At 39.1% G+C, this 6,497-nt stretch overlaps 1 non-coding gene across 1 annotated transcript; it reads right to left on the bottom strand.

Moving 5' to 3' along the window:
- Window positions 1–6,180: 6,180 nt before the first annotated feature.
- Window positions 6,181–6,287, bottom strand: LOC141669911 (small nucleolar RNA R71). The gene has a single exon (XR_012554158.1). It is a non-coding gene; the product is annotated as a small nucleolar RNA R71 (small nucleolar RNA).
- Window positions 6,288–6,497: the final 210 nt, after the last annotated feature.

Genomic DNA, 6,497 nt, shown 5'->3' with positions numbered 1-6,497 from the left:
ACTTCATTTTATTTTGATGATATTTTAAAGATTGATTCTATACAAGTTTTGTCTTGTAGCTTAATTTATGGAATGAACTATTTATACATTGAACGGTGGTAGTTCAAGTAGTATTCGGAAAAGATATAAGTATATTGGAGTATCTTGTAACTTCATCTTTTAAACTTATATCTAGTTAATGATTATCTTATGAATTACAAAGATTTTCAGAAAAACGTTGAGACAAGGTTATATATATGAGATCACCTTGCAATGATATTTTTATACAGTTATAAACTGGAACTCTGTGTATATTATACATGTCAGAAGATTTCAAAGATTGTGAAAAGTATATATGTATATATATACTGAATATTTTGTGACTTAGTCGCGTTAAGATATCAGCTTGGTTCATTTCTTCTTGACCAAGACTTTCATGAGTACTATGAGAATGCTCATATATTGTTAATTATTATACATATTATTTCGGTGGGCTTGTTGCTCACCCTTGCTTTCTTCTTTCATCACATAACATCAGATAGACAAGATGAACAGGACCAAGCTCCCAATTCGCGAGCGGATAGGAAACGTTTCGCAGTTTCCTATAGGCGTTGATGTCGCTATAGTTGAGGTAGGAACTACCAATAGGCTAGGCTTTTAACTTTTGATGTACCAGACTTATGTATCTTTATCAATTGTAATAATGGCAAAGAAATGTAAATTTATTCAGAAACCCTTTTAAGGTGTAATGGCATATAATTTTGGAATAAAATGACTCGTGTTATTTTTGGATATTCATCTATGAGACTATAACTTGTGGTGTGTGTGTTTATTGTGGGGTCACAGTACAGAGTAGTTGATTGTTTTTTTAAGATTGGGTGTTATTAAGGGAAATGGAACTCGTGACAACCCGGATCCCCGACCCCGGATTTGGGGGTGTTACATTAGATGAAGACCATTTCCAATATCTATCTGAGGAAATTGTTAAAGTTTGGATTGTATCCTTGAGAGAACTCAGAATTTATTTTAAGGATGGTACATTCACTCTTCTTAACAAAAGCTTAATGGATTCTTTGGCTCCTACAGAAATTAAGAGAGTGTTAAGTTTGTTAAAAGGGAAGGATACTGTTACAAGGGCATGAAGACATATTAAATACATCCTAAAGACATATTAAATATCGCATTAAATAAACTTGGAATTCTTATCCAAAGCCCAGTACCGACGAGGCTAGTCTAGGTTCATAATAGACTAGAGACGGCCCAAGCGGTCAAGGCCCGCAAGCAGAGGTCGTCAAGATTCACGAACATGATTTGTTAAAGGACTAGGCCCAATACGGCTATAAGAGCAGGGACATGTGTCCAAAATGGATACAAAATCCTACAAGGAAGGATCTGGAATTCCTTCCTATACAGGAGTCCTAATTACCATCTAAGTATGAGACTTTTCCGCCAAGTCTCCCAACACAAGTCTGACCTTAGACTCATCTCTATATGTTGTAAAAGATATGAATGTACTTTAACAAGACTAAGACCTCTTGTCAACCCTAAGTAAGTTGTATTGTTATCTTAATTTGTATTTTGTACTTGTAACACTTAAAATCTGTAAAAATGCAAAGGAGCAGACTAGAGTCTTTTTCTTGAAACAGTATCAAGCCTAAGGATTCAATCTGGAAGAAGATCATGCCTCAGAAGAATTTTGAAGAAGCTTGGAGTTAAATAAATCTGTTTGGAGAAAAATAATCTAAGTCAAGATCTCTATAAATCACAGATTTAATGTTATAGAGAAGTCATTTGAGAACTCCAGAATGGCTTATCGAGAAGTCAGGAAAGCTACTAGAGAACTCGGGAAGATATCGACAAGCCAAATTGAAGAACTGAAGATTCGAGATATCGACAAGTCATTCCTTCACTAGAGAAGTTAGAGTTATCGACAAGTCTACATTCAGTAGAGAACTCTGAGTTATCGATAACTCAAGTTCCACTAGAGAACTCAGAGATATCGATAAGTCAAAATTCACCAGAGAACTCTGAGATGAGATATCGACAAGGTAAATTTTGACTTGAGAACTCTGAGATATCGACAATTCAAGAAGCCACTAGAGAACTAAGACTTATTGATAAATCAAAGTGTAGATGTGAAGACTAGAGATCCCGACAAGCTAAGACCTCTATAATCCAGACTAAATATGGAGTGCTAGAGATCTCAATAAGCCTATATACTTATCGAGATGTCAAGTGTTCTATATACCTAAACTGGATATCCAAAGGGTGAAGCGTCATCTGGAGGTACAATTGACTCCAAGAACTCCACTTGCAGTGAGACAAAGGGATTTTCCTCCAATCATAGACCTGGAAAGTCCAACACCAAGAAGGGTTGCTGCCCCAAGGGCTGATCCAAGTGATTTGATGCCCCTAGGAGATACTGATGATTTAAACCCCCATTCACTGAAGAGATAATGAATGCCCACATCTCGAGGAAGTGACGACAATGTAGTTATGATAGCCCTACAATAAGGGACTAGAGATAAGTTCTTTAAGATGTCTTTGGCCAAATATCCTCCCGAAAGCATGTTGCAACTTCAGGATAGGGCTGGAAAGTATATCAAGGTGAAGGAAAGTCTGAAAAAGATATTGGTGAGTAATGAGCCTTTAGGCAAAAAGAAGCGGAAGATGGATCAGGAGTATAATGCCAAGGACAAGTATCCTCGAGTAAAAAGCTCTGACTCTTCTTCTAAGAAGAATCAACCACCAAGGTTCGCTAAATATGCAAGGTTGAATGCTCCAATGAGCCAAATCCTTATGGAAATTGAGAAAGACAAGGAGTTCAAATGGCCAAAGCCACTAAGGGGAGATCCCGAGAAAAGAGACAAGAGCTGGTACTGTAGGTACCATAAAGATATCGGTTATGATACTGATGATTGTAGGCAACTCAAAGATGAAATTAAGTATTTGATCTGAAGAGCAAAGTTTGGACGTTTCACCAAGGGTGAAGAGGCTGGAGGCCAAAAAAGAGATAATGATCGAAGAGATGATGATCGAAGGGGTAATGATAGGAATCGTGACCCACGGCCCCGAGGGCCAGTAATCAACATGATCTCGGGATGACCTATAGCAGGTGGGACTACAAGGTACTCTCAAAGAGCTTATGCGAGAGAGGTAATGAGCATAGCCAGATAGTCGTCAAAGTGTTCTAAGTCAGAGATGATGCTTGAGTTTGGTGATCCAAATCTTGAAGGTTTGAAATTTCCTCAGGACAATCCTCTTGTTATCACAACAATTATTAGAAATTATCCTGTCATGAGGGTCCTGGTGGACAGTGGAGCTTACGTGGATATTTTTTTCCATGACACATTCATAAGGATGGGATAAAATGATTCCCAACTGACTCCATCTGACACACCCATCTACGGGGTTAATCAAGTGGAATACAAAGTTGAAGGAGCAATACAACTTCCTATGACTATTGGGAAGAGCCCAGGGAGGCCACGTAGATGTTAAACTTTCAGGTTGTTAAGACAACCTCTACTTATAACGCTATCATGGGTAGAATGAAAATCCGTGCGTTTAAGGCTGTGACATCAACCTACCATATGGTACTGAAGTTCCCGACTAGGAACGGTGTTGGAGAGGTAAAAGTAGATCATAAAATGGCCCGTAGTTGCTATATTGCAGCACTTAGGTCCAATAGAACTGGGGACTAGTCCTCCCCATAAAATACATGGATGTTTGTGAGAATAAAGAACTTTGAGGGAAGCCCGCAGAGGACTTAGTCCCAATTCCCCTAGACTCCTTAGACACGGAAAATGTCACATATATTGGAGAATCTTTAGAAAATTCCTTGAAGGGCCAATTGACAACTTTCTTACAAAAGAACAGTGATGTGTTTTCTTGGACGATAGCTAATATGCCTGGGATTGACCTAACCTTATAAGTCATAGGTTGAATGTTGATCCAACTTGCTGTGAAGCAAGAGTATAGAACTTATGCCCCTAACAGGCCGGAAGCCATTAAACAGGAGGTCGAGAAGCTCCTAGAAGCCGGGTTCATTGAGGAAGTGTAATTCTCTGAGTGGTTGGCCAACCCCGTAATGGTCAAAAAGGCTGATGGGAAGTGGAGAATGTGCATCGACTTCACTGATTTGAATGATGCATGTCCTAAGGACTGCTACCCCTACCAAGGATTGATACCCTAATTGATGCCACCGTTAGGCACGAGATGCTTGATAAGTGGCATTTTATACCACTTAGAGCGTCTCATAATAGCTTGAATTGGTGTCTTGGACTCAAGTATTTTATGTATTTGACGCGTTTTCTAGTGTTTTTGTATTTCAGGGTATAACTTGCATAGATAGGTGGTTTTCATCAAATAAAGCTTAAGGAAGTACTTGGAATCAATCTAGGGGTGATGAGCAAAGAAATAAGCACAAACAGGAGCAAAATGAAGAATTTTCCAGAAGGGTAACACGCGACCGCGCACTAGGAGCACGCGACCGCGTGCAAGCAGGCGACCGCGTGGAGGGAGCAGGCGACCGCGTGGAAGGAGCAAGCGACCGCGTGTGTGCGGAATTTCAGATTATGGTTTTCTTTGTTTTCAATTCTGTTTGGCCTTCTGTTGGCGCGGTGACTCCTGGACTCATATATAAACCTTATGGGAAGACGTTTTCTTCAACAGGAGTGAAGGCAAGAAGATTGAGAAAACCGTTTTAGCATACAACAAGGAAGAAGAGGGAGCATTAGTTTATCTCGTGATTCTTTTAATTCGTTATAACAGTGGATGCTAGTTTTCTCTATGCTTTGAACCTTAATACTCTTGTGACGTACTACACTATTTATTAAGTATTTTTTTCAGCCTTATATAGTTGTGTTATTAACATGCTTTCATATGAACCCATGATGACGATGAGTTCTATTATGGGCTAATCGTTATCATGGGGTTCCAACGGATTTACTCATGGATTTCTATAGTTAATTTGTTCAGATACCTTAGTGTGTGGTGATTGATTGATATCCTGGTATTGGTTGTGCTTATTCGTCTTATGTGCGTAGCTAACATATAAGATAGCGTGTTAATCTCTATTGAAGTGACAGTGAATATAGAGGTTTAGAACTTGCCATGCTAGCATAGGTTCATGTATTTATTATGCATGATCCGTAGGTAATTTTAACCATCTTACTTGCCCTATGTAATCACGATAAATAACTTGCGCATTAAACCGTTATGTTTTCAATTCTTATAGACATATAAGGACTAAGCATAATTGGTGTCTATTCAACTTCTATCTCTTTTATGGATGCTTGGTAGTAGGGTATTCGTACAACGAAAGTTGGCGTTTACTAGTTTCGTGTTATCTGATTAGTGTCATCACCATCACATGCTAAGGTTAAGAACAATGACTTGGAATGAAGTAGTAATGAAGTTAGAATTCCATGTTTGTCATATATAGTAATTCAACCTCAATTCTCTTAGTTATTGTTATTTAGTATAATCTCTTAGTTTAATAAAAAATTAATTTGTTATTTGTCTTAGCATTAAGAGATAACCATACATTATTGCATAGGTGAATTAATTGAACTTAACCTAAACCAGTCTTTGTGAGAACGAATCTGATTTATATCTTATACTACTTGCAAACGCGTATACGTGCGTGAATATCATCGCGTGTTTTCGCCCTAACAAGTTTTTGGGGCCGCTGCCGGGGACTCGTTGTTAATTTTTAGTTTATGTGCTTGTCATCAGTGGTCGTTAAAGTTCACCGACTCGAACTCTTTTACTCTCACGGTTTATTTTTTTGTATTTCAGGTACTCAGTACAATGGGAGATCCAACAGCACGAATGAAAGCCTTGATGGATTTTTCTCAACCCAAGATCAATGACCTTCAATCTAGCATTATCCGGCCAGCTATCACAGCTAATACCTTTGAGATCAAGCCTGGCATAATTCAATGGGTGCAGAATTCAATCCAGTTTGGGGGTTCTCCAACCGAAGATCCCAATATGCACATTAGGGATTTTATTGAGATCTGCGACACCTTCAAGTTCAACGGTGTTTCTGAAGATGCTGTGAAGCTGAGACTATTCCCATTCTCTCTGAGGGACAAGGCTAAGAGCTGGTTATACTCTCTATCAGCTGGTTTGATTACTACTTGGGAAGATTTTGCTCAGAAGTTTCTTACTAAATTCTTCCCTATGGCGAAGACAACTGCACTCAGGAATGCTATTACTCAATTTGCGCAGCAAATGGGAGAATCGCTATGTGAAGCTTGGGAGCGCTACAAGGAGATGCTCAGGATGTGTCCTCATCATGGAATGCCTGATTGGATGATCATCAATTGTTTTTACAATGGGTTGGGAGCACAGTCCAGACCCATGCTCGATACAGCATCAGGCGCAGCATTATGGGCAAAGAGCTATGAGGAAGCTTATGATCTAATTGAACTGATGGCTGCTAATGAATATCAGTATCCAACCCAGAGATGTCCACAAGGCAAGGTAGCAGGAGTTCTTGAAGTGGATACAGC

Source organism: Apium graveolens, chromosome 6, assembly GCF_009905375.1.
Source record: "Apium graveolens cultivar Ventura chromosome 6, ASM990537v1, whole genome shotgun sequence".
In the NCBI taxonomy this organism is placed as follows: domain Eukaryota; kingdom Viridiplantae; phylum Streptophyta; class Magnoliopsida; order Apiales; family Apiaceae; genus Apium; species Apium graveolens.
The sequence above is the reverse complement of the archived record's forward strand: the minus strand, read 5'-3'. Positions and strand labels throughout refer to the sequence as shown.